The sequence below is a fragment of the Sus scrofa genome, chromosome 1 (genome assembly GCF_000003025.6).
Source record: "Sus scrofa isolate TJ Tabasco breed Duroc chromosome 1, Sscrofa11.1, whole genome shotgun sequence".
NCBI classification, from domain to species: Eukaryota; Metazoa; Chordata; class Mammalia; order Artiodactyla; family Suidae; genus Sus; species Sus scrofa.
Genome location: NC_010443.5, coordinates 272,844,660 through 272,863,512, shown reverse-complemented (window position 1 = coordinate 272,863,512; position 18,853 = coordinate 272,844,660).

The window sequence follows — 18,853 nt, the reverse complement described above, 5'->3', positions numbered from 1 at the left end:
ACCCTAATTGTTCTCCGGACGGCAGCCTTCTGTAGAGACCGAAACAAACCCAGGGATGAGCAGGTGCCCCGGACCAGGCCAGACCCCTCACTGCCGCAGCTCGGACACATCCCTGTGACCCGGGGCAGGGACCCTGGTGGCCCTGTGACCCAACACAGCGCTGACATCTCCCCATGGGGGGTCTGGGGAGGGACAGGAGGGCCTGGGGGGGTGAAGTGGAGGAGGAGTGGACACAGGGAGGGACGCGGACTGGACCTGGGGACACAGAGGGCCGGCCCCTCACCTGTCTGCGTAGGTATGGAGATGTCATCCTCCGACAACCCCTTGCGCTGCGCAAATCTCTTAAAAGCTTCCAGGGCCTCCGGGTTCACCTCCGGATTCCTACCTGCAGGTGAGGCCCCAGGTGAGCCCAGGTCTCAGGGGGCAGGGCTGGGGTGGGGTGGGGGGGCTCCAGCACGTGGAGAGTGGCCAAGGGCAGGGGGAGTGGACGTGACAGGTCCAGAGGAGACAGGCTCCCACCCAGGTGACAGGCTCCCGAGAAGGGGGTAGCCATGGGGACATGAGTCACTGAGGGCTCCTGGGGACCCGGGCTGGCTCCCAAAGCTACCTGCAGGGTCACAGCCCTGAGCTGGAAGGAAGGCCTGGCCCTGAGGCCCTGTGCTGCCCTCTGACCAGCGAATTCTTGGACTTCACCCTTCCCGAGAGGGACCTTGCCTGGACAAGGCCTCCATCAGCGACCCCTCCCTCCCCCACACTGACCTCAGGAAGCAGGACTTTGCTGCTGCAGTGGCCAGAATCCCCCCCAGGAGTGGTCAGGTCACGGGGGGAGGTGTGGCTGCCCCTCCCCAGGCTGTACACTGCCGGGCACACCAGGGTCACCACGCGGTTCCTATTCTGGAACCAGGGTGTGGCTGACGCGGGCTCCACGGGCTTCTGGAAGCAGTGACTGCGGGGCTGGGTCAGGAGGTGGGGTCTCCGAGGGTGCAGGATGGCCGCCCCTTTACCCATGAGCTTTCCCACGTGGAGCTGTTTCCCGTGGACGTGGCCCTCGCAGTAAAAGACGTAGTGGTCCTTCACTGGCAGCTCCAGGATGTACACGTGACGCTTGCCCCCATCTGCAGACAGACAGAAAAATGAATCTTGACCGTCTCAATCCCTAGAGAAGATACACAAGACACATTAAGGAACATTCTGGAGTGTCCAGCTTCCCCCACCCCCCCGAGCTGAACGGAGCTCCCCATCTTCCAGGGGCCCCACGGACCTGTGTCCAGGACCTGCTGCTGCCCAACCATGACCTTGACCCTGGAGCTATGGAGTCAAGAGAGGCTGGATGCTTGGAGGCTGGGGCTGGCTCCAGCCAGGACCCCCCAGAGGGAGCGTTGGGCCCCTCCTCCTGCTGTGGACAAACCTGTCCCTTCTGGTGTCTGTGGTCAGGGCGAGACCCTGGGAGCATCTCTGAGAGGGGACACGGTGGGACCCCAGGCTTCACGGCCGCCCTAGGCAGGGGGAGGCCTGGGCTCTGGCAGGGCTGGGCCGGGACTCACAGGCACTGTATTTGCCAGGCTCCTCCGTTGGCTGTATCACAGTCCCCTTCTCATGGCACTGACCTTTCTTCCTGGACATGGGGGGAGCAGGGGAGCCACTCTCAGCAACACACCTGTGCCCACCTGGGTCCCCCGGGTTGCATTGTCACTCCCACGGCCCGGGACTTTTCCTGTCATGGCCAAGGGCATGTGCATTTTAACAACACCCCGAGCTGCGATATGAGGGTGCGTCAGGAGGGGCTGCTCCCAGGTGACCCCCTGGGGCCCAGGGGGGCGATACCCACATGAAGGTGAACGTGACCTCCAGGTCCCCACCGTCCAGGGCAGTCACTGTTACGGGGGACACCTTGCTGGGCCTCCACTCCTTAGACAGGTCCTTGTCTGTCACCGTGGCTTTCACGTACAAAGTCCCTGTGATCTGAGCAGGGCAGGGCCGTGAGCCCACCACGGGGCGGGGGGGGTGACTCTCCTCCTCACCCACCGCCACCTCCCCCTGCACACAGGCTGCAGCCCCTAAAAGGCAGGCTGGGATCCCCACACCCGCACACCCTCAAGCTTGGTCAAACCAAACCCAGCATTCAGGGCTCCCAGCCCCGGAGGCAGGGGTATCTGTGACCCCAGGAGTCTGTCCCCTGCACGGACCAGGCCCAGCACCGGACGAATCTTCTCTCGAGAGGACGCAGCGGTGCCTTGGGGCCCGGGGAGTCAGGTCACCAGGCCCTGCGCCCCCTCCAGCCCCTGGGCCCGAGGAGGGGCCCTGACTGAGGGCAGAGCACAGCCCTCGGCCGCCTCGGACCCCTTCCTGGGGGAGCGCAGGGTCGAACCCACCTTAGAGCACAGCCCTAAGACAGCCCCCTGGCCCCGCCCCCTCCAGACTGTCACCACTACCCCACCTGCCCTTCCCGCCCTCCCAGGCTCACATCTGGGGTCTCCACGGGGAAGAAAAGGGGGTCCTGGGCCCGCAGGGCGGAGACCAGGCCGAGCGCGATGGTCAGAAACAGGACCTTCATCTCGGGGCTCAGCTCACAGCTGCCGGCGGGTCACCTGGGGTCTCGATGTGGCTGTGCCTGCAACTCCCAGCTGCTGTTTATACCCACCTGGGCTCCTGGCCCCTGAGCACCTGGCACAGATCACACCCCACCCCCGGCATCTCGGCCAGTTCCGCCTGGAGGGGGAGGGGGATGTGGTTCATGTGAAATCTGATGAGTGACAATCAAAGGCCACCCGGAATAAAGAACGTAATGCTGGGCCATGTTTGCCACCCCAGGATGCTTGCTCATAGGTAAGCCACCTGGAGGAGGCGGCATCAGCCTGGGGGCGGTGGGGAGCCTGCCCTCTGAGCCCCAGAGCCAAGGCCAAGGCTGCTCGCCCCACCCCCGCCCCCGCCCTCCCAGAGCCCAGGGCTGGGGGCTTCTGCCAGTTCTCTGGGGACCGGCAGGCTCACCTGCTGAGGCAAAAGGGACGGAGCTTTAGAACTGCAGGGTCACAGATGTGGATTGGCCAAGTCCCCAGGGTCCCTGGAGCCCATGTCTCACCTGCCAAGCTGCCTGGCACTTGCTGGTCCTGGCCTGGGATGCCAACCCCGGGGTCCTCCTGAGGGTGGGGCCCCGGATTACGACCTGGGATCAGCCTCCATACCGCCTGTTCAGAGGGGTCTCCCCAGGCCCCGGGCAGAGGGATCGGACTCCCCAGCCCCTCATTCCAGACCCCGAGGGCAGGCTGTTTCCAGGAGCACAGTTATTACCCTCCGGAGGCGCCTGCTCATTTTTGGTGTTGTTGCTTTTGGCTGCAGTGAGCAGCGGCTGGATGTGGGATCTCAGTTCCCGGACCAGGGATTGAACCTGGGCTGCAGCAGTGAAAGTGCTGAGTCCCACCCGCTGGACCACCATGGAACTCCCGGCCCTGCTCTTTTCCGCACATGCGTGTTCACTGCCCGAATCTCCTGTTGCAGCTGAAGTTCCCTAAGCAGGGGCTTGATTCCCGGGGGTCACTGTTGGGTGGGGCTTTGGGGGAGCTCCGGCCAGGGGGTAGGTGGTCCCTGGGTATTTGTTGCTAAAGGAGTAAACCAGTGACGTGATCTCTGGGGCCTCAGAGCTGATGGGGGACACGCAGCTCTGTGGCTCTGGGTCCCCGTGAGGCTGGAGGATGCGCGAGGGGCTGGGCGTCTTTCTTCAGGCCCCCGTATTCCTGGGCCTCACTCGTCCTCCCCGAGACCACAGCTGACCCAGGGCCTGAGGGCTCAGGCTGGGGTCATACAGTGGAGCCTTTGTGCTTCGTTGGCCCCAGATTGGACACTGCTGTCAGCTGCCCACCCCAAGTACCGGCTAAATAATAATAATTAGCCCTCTCTTTAACCCCTGGGGGAGGTACAAAAGGTGCTGGCACCACCCAGTAATTACTGCAGCTGGAAGGTGCCGGGAACAGAAAGCCCCTTCCCTGGGAGTGGGCAGGGGCGGGGCGTGCCCGTTAGGACCGGGTTAGTAAGCAGGCTGGCACCTCCATGTCCGTGGAGGGCTTTTCCTGTTCCCTGTTCCCCTGGGCTGTACCCAGAGAACACAGGTGTAGGTTATTCCATGGGCGTCGCTGATCTAAGCGTCTATGAAAGGGACAAATTTAATTCCATCCTGGAGAAAGCAGTGGAACAGCATGTAGGTCTTACTGACAGAACAGGGGTGGCCCCCCCAAAACCCTCTGCTTGGTGCGATCAAGCTCCCCATGCCTCCCCCACTCCACCCCATGCCCTGGGCCCCAGCGGGCTGCCCCCTGCCCAGTTGTCCAGCTGTGTGTTTTCTGGATCCTGGACATGCTCAGCTGGGTGTGGACACCACGGGGAGGTAGTGGGCAGGAGGGGAGAACCACCCCTGTGCCCAGTGCCCCGGGACGTGAGGCTTCCTCTGGCTACTGCTCCCTTTAGGAGGGTGGATCCTGCAGGGCTTCCCGGTCCATAGCCCTGGCCCCACTTCTGGTGAGTCTCTCAAGGTCCCGCTGTGGAATCTCAGGGTGCTTACAGCTCCTGGGTGCTGCCACCTCCAAGGGTCTCTCTGGCATGGACAGGTTCTTGCTTTCCTTAGCATTTGGGTGTCAGAGGTTTGGATGACACCACCAGCAAACCCTAAGACCAGAGGGCTCACCGGCTGAGCCTGAGGGCGTGTAGAAGTGGGGGGGACGACGAGGGATGCCTCTAAGGTCCCAAACACCTGGCCAGGGGGGACTGCAGCTTGTCCCAAAGCGTCTCTTCACGTTATCTTAGCAATCATGGCCAGCACCACCCTGCAGCCTCAGCTCCAGGACTGGCCAGAATGGATTCACTATGGAGCATGCGCGCCTCAGAGCACGGTGAGGGGTGGACTGGGGGACAGTGCTTTTGCCCCCGCCCCTCCTGCAGCAGCAGTGCATGGATCCTACACTCAGACAGGACCCCAGCTTCCTGCCTCGACTGCCTGCATCCTTTCTTCTGTGCCTGCCCTGACCCCATGGGTGAAAGCAGACGAGCAGGTGAACTAACACACCCGGTCCAAACAGATGGGAACTCAGGGGCTTCACATCCTGGGCTCCTCACTCCCCAGTGGGACAATCCGACGTGGCCGCACCATCACTCAGGAGGCCTGAGTCCCAGGAGCCCACAAGGGGGGCCATCTCGTTAAAACACCCGGAATTAGACTTCCTATCTCCCCATCTCACTTGGCCTCAGACTTCTGGCTTCTAGACCTGGGAGAGAATGAATTTCTGTGTTTTACGGCACACGGTTTGTGGTACTTTGTGTTACGAAACTAACACAAGCCCTAAGATATTAATGATTACATCAAATGTAAATGGACTAAATATACAAAGTAGAAAACAGGGATTGACAGAGTGACGAAAATCATGATGAGACTACACACCGTCTTCATAAAACTTACTTCAAATGTAACAAAAGAGACATGTTGGAAGTAAAAACATCAAAAAATAAATAAGATAAATAAGTGCTGGTGGAGCCAGCTATCAATAGATTGCCTCTGTAATTTAGCATCAATATATGTCGGTCCTTCCTTGCCTGTTCTAACGGAGCTGGTCCCAGCAGGGGATCCTCTTTTGCATCCAGCGTGAGCTTTTTGTTGGCAGAAGGCATAGAATGAAGGGTCCTCCTTCCTGGTACCCGGGTCCTTCCATTTATTCTCTTCCTTTCTGTGGCTATATGACTCATGGTGGCACCAATAGAGGATGTCCCCAGCCACTCACCACACTGAGCACAGAGCATCCCCACAGATGGGTTCTCTGGAGATACCATGGCACCCCCCACAAGTGGATTCCCAGTGAGTCCTGTAGGCGTCCAAGCCTCAGCCCACCTGCCCTTGGGAGGGGAGTTTCCTGTGTGCCAGTCTCAGCCTGCATTTGCCACCTGCTGGCCTTTGCTCTGACCACAGACCAGCTTTGGACCAGGGCAACTCACTTTGGCTGCAGGCTCACCTTCTCCAACAAGGTCTGAAACCAGCCTTGGCGAGGGGTCTCCTCCCAGATTTGATTCTTCCTTAGCTATTCTACGGTGAGCCTGAGCTCTTCTTCATTTTTTTTTTTTTTTGTACTTAATTTTTCATTCTACAGACTCTCTCTCTTCGATCTGCTGTATGGCTTCTGTTTCCTGATGGAAGAAGGGTTCATATAATTATATATTATTATAAAAGGTGCTAAGTCAAAGGGGAAGAAGGGGAGAAGGAAGTGTCAGGACAAGGGGTAGTTTATGTTCTAAGTGGCTGGTCTGCGACAGCCTCATCAAGGTGACCTGTGAACACAGAAGAAAGATACTGGAGGAAATGGGCCATGAAATCATGAGGTGAAAGAGGCTTCCAGGTGGAAAGAACATTCGGTGTAAGTCTTCAGGTGGGAGAGGGTGGGGTGTGTTCCAGGGACACAAAGGAGGCAGCAGGACTGGAACAAATGACAGAGGGAACACTGGCCACAGGTGCTTCCGAAAGGACCTCTGCTGTCAGGCGTGCAGGCTGCCGTGAGGATTTTACCTTCTACTCCAAGAAATGGAGACCCCTGGAGAGATTTTTACAAAGCCAGTGAACCACTTATGGATTTAAAGGGTCGCTCAGTTGCTGCATTGAGGACAGGCTGGAGGAAAGGCAGAGAAATCCGTCAGAAAGATCCTGCTACAATCCAGGTTGGGGACAGGGCAGTGAGGTCTCCTCAGCCCTCAGGGAGTGATGCGGTAGGCTTCAGTGTGGACTTACATACCCACCACAAACAAATAGAAAACGGGTCAAAATATGTGAAACTACAGTTTTGAGACATTGGCCAAGAGAGAGCGCAAGGCTGTCCCTGGGAGGGACGCAGGCAATGCGATCCCTGCATCTGTGAATCATCTACATCCAGCCCCGCGGGACAGAGCAGGGAACCCAGGCAGAGCAGGGCAGTCACGCCAAGTGTGGGAGACAAGCCTGGACTCTGGTACATCTGTAATGATGAGAGTGAGTTGAGTGTGGAACCAGAGAAGAGGAAGCTGTGCAAAGAAGAGCACCAGAGGGTCTCACTGGAAACCAGTCTATATATGCAGTGGGGGAGGCTCCAGGGGACAGAGAATAACTATTTGGGGTAAAGAACGTTTCCAAAGACTAGCCCTTCTCCACACGCGTTCTGTGAAAGTGTTTCTGGACTGAGGTCCCCAGCAGTGGGGGTCCCGCAATCAACCCCACCCTGGCTCAAGGTAGATGCCCAGGACACAGCAGCTGAATGACCAATAGAGGGTCTCAGAGCCCGCCCCCCCCCGGCTCCGAGAAGCTCCCGTTGTGAGCCTGGAGGCTAATAAGAGGTACATATTCAATCAGAGACTGAGGGACGCCCCACAGGACCCCTGGGTCCCTTTGCCCAGCAGCTCAATTGAGCAGAGCGGGCTCAGTCTGCCCCCTGGTGGTACAACACAGAACTGCAGCCTCCCGCAAGAAACTGGAAAACTCTTCAGGTACCTTTGTTTGAGGTCTTCAAGGCAGTGGTTCGTTCCACAGAGGCCCAGGGGACAAAGGAGGAGGACCTGTTCCCTCCTAGGGGATGAGAGGAACCTCGGGGCCTCTCTCCCCTCTTCCCTCCCACTGTCCTGGTGTCCGCGCGGGAGCCCTCCTCGCACCAACCAGGGCAATGACTCCACCCACTTCCGAATGAGGACCCCCAGGCATCAACAAGGAGGGTCTGGTTCCTTCTCCGGGACAAACGGTCCAGTCTCTGCCACCAAGTCCCCAGGCTGCTCCTTGCTTAGAGGGATCTCAGAGCATAGAAAGCCTTTTCCAAGGACTGAGAGCAGAGCGGGTCATGGATGGAGAACCAAGGCCAACAGACCCTCGGCAAGCCTGTGGGATCCTGGGGTCCCCCTGTCTAGGCCCCCAGTTTACAGAGGAGTAAGTTGAGGCCTCCGCTCCTGTAGCCCCTCCGCACTATGGGGTCTCATCCCAGTTCCGGGAGCCTGAGTGGTGGACACAGGAGCCCAGACCCTGCCTTCTCCAGCCCCGCTCTAGGGGTGGCCCTGGCCTGGGGACCCCGTCATCAGCCTGGCATTTCCCCCTCCCCATGCCCTGGGCAAAGACACGTTGCTAGGATACGGGATGCCTCTGCCACATGGCAGAGCTGCCCCCAACCTCCTCCTTCTCACTCCCTGTGCTGCCTCATGCTCTCCTCTCTGACCCCCAGCAGAGGAGTCAGAGAATCAGAGAGAGAGTGTGTGTGCGTGTGTGTGTGTGTTTGTGCACCCGCACCTGTGCACTGTGGAGATGCCCAGAGGAATGGGGCCCACGTGGGAGGGGGTGGGCAGACGTCCTCCAGGATCTGAGGGGCTCCCATCCGCGTGAGAGCAAACCCCATGGGACGGACACTAAGGCTGGTCGGGGAGGCGGAACCCTTCCTGCGGCTCTGGACTCTGCGCACCTCCTAGGCCCCGGCAGACCCTGCCTCCTCGGGCCCCAGAAGCTGGGCACAGAACTGCATCGCCCAACTCTGCACGGACCGGCTCTCCCCACTGACGGGTGTAGTAGGGCCACACTGGCCTCCTTCCTTCAGCGCAGTCCAGCCTAGGGCCCAGGATGTGGCGCCCACGCAGAACCCCAGACAACACCTGCACGGGGCCTTGCCCCACAGCGCGCAGGCGCAGCACTAACCCCGCCCCGCACGGTGGAGCCGCTGGCGGCCGGTAGTCCTTACTCTTAGGGAGCTGCCTGGGAGCTCCGTGTTTTAATCTCACTTTATGGACGAGCAATGGCCGCAGAGTTCAAGGTCACTGAGTTCTAAGTAACCAAGTCCGGCCGTGAACGGGGCGCTCAGAGTCATTGTTCTTACATCAATGCCAGGTGACCCCCTGAGTCCAGCACGTTGGGCTCCTTCCTCTCCCTGCATTAATCTCTGATCCCATTTCCAGTGGAGGCAACTGAGGCTCTGAGTCACCACACGAACTTGCCCGTCACAGGGCTGTGACATGGTCCTGCTGTGGGTTTGAATCCAGGTTATTCTGACCCCAAAGGCTGTGCTTGCCCAGGAGCCCAAGCAGGGGGCCTCTGAGTCCAGCTTTGGAGATGACCCCTTGTGGCTGGGGGGCTGTGGGGGCCCACTGCAGGTGGCGGGAGGAGGGGCGGCTCTGAGGGGAGAAGGGCTTGGTGGGGTCCCTGGGGGAGGCAGGCTCTAGGGAGGCAGGAGGCGGGGGCCAGGGGTGCCCACTGGGGAGGGCGTCTGGACCACAGAGCACAGGGCAAGGAGTGTGGGGCAAAGAGTTGGGGGTTGGTTCCCTGCAGGTTGTTGAGGACACGGAGGAGCTGTCCTGGAGCCACAGCAGGTAGACCCAAGAATGGTCAGAGTGCACATGGCACCCAAACACATTTTCTTAGGGTCCAGCCAGGGGTGGGGAGGCTGCCTCAGTTTCCAGCTGAGTATGGTAGGGGCCATGGCTGTCGTTCGCCTCCTCCCACGGCTGGGCAAGCTGCCTGGACGGCCCAGAGAGAGTCTCTTGTCAAGTAGCCATTGTTGGAGTTCCCTAGTGGCTCAGTGGGTTAAGGATCTGGTGTTGTGACTGCTGTGGCATGCGTTCAATCCCTGGTAATTTCTGCATACTGCAGTCACGGCCAAAAAGGAATGTAACCACTGATGAGGTCACGTCATAGCTCAGTGGTTAATGAACCCGACTAGCATCCACGAGGACACAGGTTCGATCCCTGTCCTCGCTTAGTAGGTTAAGGATCTGGCATTGCCAGGAGCTGTGGTGTAGGTCACAGATGTGGCTTGGATCCCACGTTGCTGTGGCTGTGGTGTAGGCCAGCGGCTACATCTCTGATTAGACCCCAAGCCTGGGAACCTCCATATGCCGCGGGTGTGGCCCTAAAAATACAAAAAAAAAAAAAAAAGATGTAGCCGCTGAGGTCTATACCCAGAGAGGACCGGGTGTGGGGACAAAATAGATCCAGATCCTAGTCCACTGCTAACAGTGCCTCCATGTCTCTTGGGGGGGATCCCTCCCCACCCCCCAGTCCACGCAGATGAGGGGTCTGGACCTCTCTCCCACCTGAGCAGGTAACAAGCCTTCAGACTTGACATCCTCACAGGGATGGTAGGTCCCCAACCCGGGAAGCTGGATGTCAAAGGCGGTAAACTGGAGACCACGGGCCAAATTGCTGAAGTTATTTATTTCAGCTCACACGGTGCGTTCAAACTTTGGAGCTGCCCCAGAAATTCCTGGATTACGATCCCTTTAAAATCAACGGTGGCCATTCTGAGCCAGCATTCCCATGGCATGTCCACTGACCCTGACCAGACACCCTCACAAAACATCAAGGGGTCCAGGTGAGGCCAGCGCCACGTGTCCCCTGCCTGCTGCAGCCAGGAAGTGGTGTCCATCCCGCTGCTCCATAAGGACTGAGCATGGGGGGGGGGTCCCTCAAAGCGACCTGGAGGCACCGTTAGCCGTAGAACGGGACATGGATGTGGTCAGGAAAAGCAGTGGTCTTCAGACTCCTACTAATCCCCCCTTTTCCCAACACTGTGCAGATGGGGCCAAGTCCCAGAAAAGGGGGGGGGGGCGGATCTTGTCCCCCTCACACAGTGATTCGTGGTAAAGCTAGTACCCTGATTAGGATAAATTCCTACTTATAGCAGAAAACCCAACCTAACGAGAGATCCCATCAGGGCAGTTGGCCATTATCTGTCTTTATGCCCAACGTCTTGGTGGGTGTGTCCATCCTCAGAGATGTCTCGTGGCCCAGAATGGCTGCAGGAGCGCCAGCAAGGACCTTTGACCATATGCATTTCAGAGGACAGGAAGGAGGAAAGAAAAAAAAAGGCAAAAAGGTCTTCATGTTGTTTCAGCTCACGGTGAGCAGCCTCCTGAAGGCCCACATGACACATATAATTGTCCTGAGCTTCCCTACGAGAGAGGTCAGGAAATACAGCCTTTCAGTTCAGTGAATTGCTTCCCTGAATAGAATGGAGACTCTATTCTTTTAAAAAGGGAAGAATGAAACCTGTGTGGCCATGACCCCTGCTCTTTCCCTAAAGGAAACTCTAGAAGAGGAGAGGGAACTATGGGTAGATCAAAAATTAACCTGGGAGTTCCTGTTGTGGCGCAGTGGTTAACGAATCCGACTAGGAACCATGAGGTTGCGGGTTCGGTCCCTGCCCTTGCTCAGTGGGTTAAAGATCCGGCGTTGCCGTGAGCTGTGGTGTAGGTTGCAGATGCAGCTCGGATCCCGTGTTGCTGTGGCTCTGGTGTAGGCCGGTGGCTACAGCTCCGATTCGACCCCTAGCCTGGGAACCTCCATATGCCACGGGAGCAGCCCAAGAAATAGCAACAACAACAAAAAGACAAAAGACAAAAAAAAAAATTAATCTGTCTTGGAGTTCCTGTCGTGGCTCAGTGGTTAACGAATCCGACTAGGAACTATGAGGTGGCAGGTTCGATCCCTGGCCTTGCTCAGTGGGTTAAGGATCTGGTGTTGCCATGAGCTGTGGTGTAGGTCACAGATGCAGCTCAGATCCCGCCTTGCTGTGGCTCTGGTATAGACCAGTGGCTACAGCTCCAGTTAGACTCCTATCCTGGGAACCTCCATATGCCGCAGGTGCAGCACTGGAAAAAGACCCCAAAAAGACAAAAAAAAAAAAATTAAACCATCTTATTGAAGTTTGCTCTAAAAAATTTTTGCCATAAAAAGTTTGCTGTACCGGAGTTCCCACTGCGGCTCAGCAGGTTAAGAACCCAACATAGTCTCCATGCGGATGTAGGTTCGCTCCCTGGCCTTGCTCAGTGGGTTAGGGATTTGGCATTGCCCCAAGCTGTGGTGTAGGCCAGTAGCTGCTGCTCTGATTCAATTCCTAGCCCAGGAACTTCCGTATGTCATAGATGCAGCCCTTAAAAAAAAAAAAAAAGCAGTAATAATATAATTCTGATTTCAGTATTTTATTAGGCATAAATCAAAACATTTTGAGTGGTAAATCAGCTGAGCCGTAATAGCAGGGTCAAGGTGGAAGGGTAATAACAGCAAGGCCAAAATGACTATAGTTTTTTTTCTTTTATTTTTCCCTTTTTTTTTCCCGCTCCCATGGCATGTAGAAGTCCCCCAGGCCAGTAATCAAACCAGCGGACAGCAGTGACCCAAGCCACTTCGGTGACAATGCCAGAGACTTAGCCCCCTGAGCCATAAATGTCTGTCATTTTAAATGTATTAGAAAGACATCTGTTTAAGATAATCCTGGCTCAACGGTAACAATCCCAGCTAGTATCCCTGAGGATATGGGTTCGATCCCTGGCCCAACTCAGTGGGTTAAGGATCCGACATTGCCTCGAGCTGCAGTGTAGTCACACATGCGGCTCAGATCTGGCCATGCTGTTGCTGTAGCTGTGGCGTAGGTCAGCAGCTCTAGCTCCAATTAGACCCCTAGCCTGGGAACGTCCATGTGCCACAGATGCGGCCCTTAAAAAAAGGAAAGGAAAAAAAAAACACAATAATCTAGTTACCATGTTTTTAATGGCTGTGGTAGTTGGGTTATACTGAAGTTGAAATAACACCTGATTTTCACACATAATATCACAGGCTGGGGAGGCCTGTCATCATTTAAGAACCCAGAGTTGCACCATCACATGCCTTCAGCCTCCCCAGGGCCTCATTGCCATCAGCATTCTGTCGGCAGAAAGGGAAAGACATAAAAGGAACAGGGGATTTCATGGGCTGGGTCTGGAAGGGTCACGCATCAATTCACTCCACTTCCATTGGCTGGAACCAGTCATGTGGTCACATCTGAGCAAGGGAGGCTGGGAAATGTAGTCTGTTTGTCCGAGGAAGGGAGAGGATTTAAAGGACAACTAGAGTTCTCTGCATCCATGAATCACTCCCTTGAATTTATTGTCTTTCCCAAATCTTTATTGCCCACCGTGTGCCCAGCATGGTGCGGAGAGCTGGAGGGGACAGAGAGCTGGTTCTCTGTCTGGGGAGAAACTCACAGGATGAGAGAAGGACTAAGACATGGTATAAAGAGCCTGCCCTCCCAAGAGAGGAAAGGATAAGGTGGGGGCGCTCTGGGAGCCCCACGAATCATTACAGACCAGAAGCCTCTGGAAGATGAGGGCAACTGAGCTCCACTGTCAGAGACAGACAAAATCGGCATCAACCAATCCACTGTTTTAAGTTACTGTGGTTTTGGACAGTAGTGTGTTACACAGCAAAAGCAAACTGATACATGATCAAATTGATTAAAAATTAAACCCAACTAAAACAAAGAAAGAAAATGAATGCAATAATATGATGATGATTTCACCTAGAAGTTACTGTCTTTTTTTTTTTTTTTTTTTTGCTTTTTAAGGCCACACTCATGGCATATGGAGGTTCCCAGGCTAGGGGTCCAATCAGAGCTACAGCTGCAGACTACACCACAGCTCAGAGCAACGCCAGATCTGAGCCACGTCTGCAACCTATATCACAGCTCACAGCAACGCTGGATCTTTAACTGAGCGAGGCCAGGGATCAAACCTGCAACCTCGTGGTTCCCAGTCGGATTCGTTTCCACTGCACCACCACGGCAACGCCTGTCATCACCTTTCACGTCGCCTTCAGAAATCTGATGTTTTCAATGAGCAAAGTATAGATGTTCTTGTTTGTAATATATAGATTTACTTCATTCTTTCTAAAAACGTTCATGCACAATGTATCAACGGATGAATAAACTGGTTTATTTAATTGTCCCCCAAAAGTGGACATTGACAATGGTTTTGTGTTATTACAAACAATTCTTACCTCCTTGAGCGATAGGAGTGATTTTCTCATTTCTAATACATGTTGTCACATACTTTCTCTCATTTCTCCATTTATCTACCGATTGGCAGTGTGGTAGATATAAGTGTACATTATGTAAATATAACATATAAACTATATATGCGATAGAATATATAGAAAGACCATGGAAAGGCAGGTGTGGAGGTGATCTTGTTTTTTGTCTTTTTAGGGCCCCACCCGCGGCATATGGAGGTTCCTGGGCTAGGGGTGGAATCTGAGCTGTAGCTGCCGGCCTACACCCCAGCCACAACACCACCAGATCTGAGCAGCATCTGTGACCTATACCACAGCTCACGTCAATGCTGGATCCTTAACCCATGGAGCAAGGCCAGGGATCGAACCTGTGTCTTCATGGATACTAGTCGGATGCGTTTCTGCTGAGCCCCAACATCTCCTGAGATGCTTTTTTCTATTTTCACATCATCTCAGGAACTAGAGATGCCTCCACTCCAGCTCCAGTTGCTGTCCATTCGGAGGAGCCAATTGCAGGTGCAGAATCGGTGCAGAAGTAAAGGCAGCTCCAGAGCCTGAGAAATACTCAGCCTCCATTGACGCCCCACCTTCCCCAGCAGCTCCAGAGCAGCAGCCAACACCAGCATCAGCCGCAACAGCAGCTCTGGATCCAGGAGGAGCGTCTGGAGTGGCTCTTGAAGGAGACCAAGAGAACTTTCAGGACCCAGCACGCTTGCGGGAGAGCCAACTTGAACTGCCCTAGAGCTCAGTTCATAAGCCATACCTTCAACTTGCTACCCCAAAAGAAATTTCCTTCTCTTCCCCTGTTGTTATGTTTGGGGGTTTTGTGTGTTTGTTTACATTTTACGGCATCTTCTACTTTAGGTTTTAAATTAAATATAACAAACTGAAAAACTGTTATCATCTACCATGCTACAGCTCATGAGCACTAAGTACATTTGCAACGCTCTGCAGTCAGCCCCCCTATTTAGTTGCAGAATATTTCATTCCCTAAAGGGAAATACTGACCAAAGGTATTCACCCCCCATTCACCCCTTCTCCAGTTCAACTGAACCCCTTATCTGCATTCTCTCTCCATCCTTTACCTATTCTTAATGCTTTTTATGAATGGAAATGCAGAGTCGGTACCTTTCTGTCTGCTCACATGTTTTAAGAGGGGAGTAGCTACCTTTTGTTTTCTGGGTTTCTCTATGGGGAGAATCAACAGTTGCTCCTTATGGAAACCTGAAGCCTGCACAGGTACCACCACTCCAGAGGCAGAGCCATCACCTGCACTTGCATCTGCTCCTGCAGAAAACCTGGAGGCAGCTCAGGACCCACCACCTTTGCAGGGAGAAGCATCACCTGCAGGTGACCCAGAAGAAGAATCTTCCTTTCCCTAGCCCAGTGCAGCCCCTCATCTACACTCTCTCTCTGTTCCTTTACTTATTCTGGATGTTTTTTCCTAAATGGAATCGCAGACCAGGTACTCGTGTGTGTGCTCACGTATTTTCAGAGGGGAAAATTTAATTTTTGGTTTCCGGGTCTCTTGGAATAGCAATTTTGTTACATGAAAGATACATCCTATAGATAAAGATCAGGTGTATAAAATGAAGCCCTTTTAGTAAAATGAAGCTGATCCAGAAAACAGATGAGCAATGCCTGGCTCTTCCTGTGGCCAAGAGGAACAAGAAAAATGTAGAAAGTTGGAAAAACGAACCACAAATGCAACAGCATGCCTCAAAACCCAAGGCCAGAAAAAGATTAACCTCCTGTGTTCCAAAAAACCCTCAGACGTCAAGGTCTTTACAAGGGACGAAGAACAAACACATCAGTTCCAACGAGAGGCAGCACACTCGGTCGCTGCATGCTCGGCTTCCCCAGTGAGGACACAGGCAAATGTGTGTCACTGCCATCTGCATAGACGGGCACCCCTTCTTCTCGTGGGTGTGGCCAACCTCAAAGCCAGCCCTTCCATCAGCCTCCAGGCCCCACACGGAGTCCAGGACCAAGGATAGCTCCCACCCCAGCTCCAGCAACCGGCTCTGGTAGGGTGTTGCCCACATGCTCACCGGTTCCTCCAGCTTGAGGTGGGGAGGTGAGCTTTACCCAGAGTCCCCTGGTGACCAGGAAAGAGGGTGACTGCCCAGTGCTGCCTGACAGCCCTTCCATCCCTGTCCTTCTTGGGGTTAGGGTTCCCCACCCCCCACTCCCAAAAAGCCCAGGAGCTGGATGCTGGCCCAGGGAGCTCTGCAGGGTCAAAGGGGCTGCAGATCACACACAGACCACAGTTATGGAAGTTGACCTCCCCGAGGTCCCCAAAGTCTCTGGCATCAGCTGGGCCTCCAGCAGCACCTCATCTTCAGCCTCCAGCATGTCTGGCGGAGCCTGGGGCATGCAAAGGCTGTGTCTCAGGGTCTGCAACTGAGCTCCTCGCTGTCACCCTCCATCTGGCAGGTGGACGATGCTGCAGCACACCTGTCAGCCTGGGAACGAAGAAGAGCAGCATAAAAAGGAGTATCCTGCTGACCAGGCGAGCGGGGCATGTCCTTGGCCCCCTCACTCAGACCTCTCCCGGCACAGACCTCTCCTGCACAGCTTCTTTGACAAGATGCCATCTCTGGGCCCTCCTAACAGCGTGCCCAGCACCATGAAGTGCCAGATGACTGGCACAGCCCCGCCTGCACAGAGGAGGAAACTGGGCGGCCCCTTCAGCTTGGTTGATATGGAGGACCCATGCTTGTGTGGGGGTACACAGCATGCCCACTATGGTCCCTCCAGCTGTGGGATGCTGCAGCCCTGATCAGACAGCCCACCTTGTCCCCCACAACCAGCAGTGACCCTGACCCCTGTGCCCCCCAGTGGGCACCTCTCACCCCCACTGCCGCCTCCCTGGAGCCTTCCTCCCCCGATGCGTACAGTGCCCCTCCCCCACAACCCTCATCCACAAAGGGTTCACCGCCAAGGCGGGGCTCAGAGGCACAACTTTTGAGGTCAGGTTACTCTGCGTTCAAACCCACAGTGGGACCATCTCACAGCCCTGTGACAGGCAAGCTCATGTGACAACTCTCAGAGTCCATTTCCCCCCGCGAGGTCAGTGACTCCAACCTGGGGAGGGAGTGCTGGGATTTAACGCAAGGAGGTGAAGGCGCCCGAAGTGCGGGACCCTGTATCCCAGTGTCCTGCTGTGAGTCGGGGGGAGGGGGGAGGATGGCGTAGAGAGGAGGTGGGGCCCGACTCGGAGTCCACCTCCAACTCCACTTCCCCTTGACCCGGCCGAGCGCGGAGCTGGACCATGCGGTGGAACCCAGGGACGGGGACATTGGAGTGGAGGGTGTGTTTCGTGTCTCTCTTGTCCCCAGGTCTTCACACCCAACTCTTCCGGGGCCCTGTGGGCCCGCCTGGCGGTAGTGCGGGTGGTCCCAGGCCTGCAGGGATTGGGGAGGGGTGTCGCAGAGCAAGCAGCAGAGACAGGGACGTCTGGGACCAACCACTTGGGGGGCCGTTGCTGTTTGGCGGTTCACGGGTGAGGCGGGGTCCGAGGCTTCTAACAGCTGATGGGAGGCTCGCGCATGCCCAGAATGCTCCCTCATCATACAGCCAGGGGCAGGAGCCCGTGACTCTCTTGCTGAGCAGAGCGCACGCAGCTCCTCCTCCACCCATCTTGGGACAACTGGCAAATGCAGGCCAGGAGAGGCAGAGACTGAGGTGGGCTCAACCTTCCCAGGGGGCTTGCTTTGGGAATGAGAGCCTCTAAGCTCTGGAAAGACCTCGCCACCCCCACTGGGGGCCTTCTCCTCTGGGGTCCCCACACAGATGCAGACACATACACACACACACTCTGACTGCTCCGTTACGGGTCAGAGAGGCATGAACACTGGGGAGGCGACAAGAGAGAAAGAGGAAAGTGAGCGGGGCATCCAGTCTCCTGGCAACACACCTGGACCCCTGGCAGAGGAGGGGAAAGATGCCAGCTTGATGGCAGGGGGTTCTCAAGGAGCTCAGGGGGCTGCCTCATGCTAGAGACAGCCCCCTGCCCAGCTCACTTGGCTGGAGACACTTGAAAGAGCAATATGTCCTCCTGCGGGTTCCAGTGTCCCGAGGCCACAGCCCGCACGAGAGCCTTTTCCAAAGCTGCGGACATGGCATCCGTCCTCACCCCAGATGCCCCTGGCTGTTTGCATGGAGGCACCCAAAGATAACACAGGGAAGACCAGGGCAGCCAGCCCAGGGCAGGCCACCACTCTGATCCCACTGGCAGCCCTCTGTCCCTCCCCATATGTATGTGTGGAAGGTGGGGGCAGGGGCGGTGGGAGGAGCTCCTGCTGGAGCAAGAGCAGGCTGATGAGGGTTCAGAAGCCCAGGTCAAGCTGGTGAGATGTCCCCGGAGGCCGCCTGCTCGGAAGCCACCCAAGAGTCTAGCTAGGGTTCCATCAAGGGCTTTGCTTACTGAGGGGCCAGGGTCCCAGGGTGAAGAGTCTGGGCTCCTCTCTCCCTCCACCCCCACCATCCAGCCCCTGCCTTGGCCAGGAACCAAGTCTCCACAGACTATGAACTTCAGGACCTGAGCACGAGTATTTTTGCCCTGCTTGTTTTTTGAACTGTCCCTCTTTGTGGAAAATTAGCTCCTATGAGAAAATGATTCAGCCCTGAACGCGGATGAGACCCGAGAGTGGGGACGGTCACTGCAGACCCCCTTCCAGGGCAGCGACCTCTCCTACATCACCTTCTCCTGTGCACCTGCCGGGCCTTCACCACCCCCCAGCAAGTCCTGGACCTGCTGTTGGAAAGGTGAGCACCTCACCCCCCAGGGCAGCGCTCCCCACCCACCTCCTGGCTGCGCATCTGAGAAGGTCCCTTCACCTCTCTGAGCCTCTCTTTGCTCAGGTCAAAGCCGGGCTGTCAAGAGGCCGACCTCACAAGGCTGTCAAGACTGTGGGACAAGCAGGGACAGTGGCACCCTGTGCCCGGCCCTGTGGAAAAGGCTCCCGAGGAAGGGGAGGTGTCACCATGGATGGAGGGCATCCTCCTGCAGAGACTGCTGGCCTCACCTGCTGAACAGGCTGCCCCTGCCTGGCAGCCCCG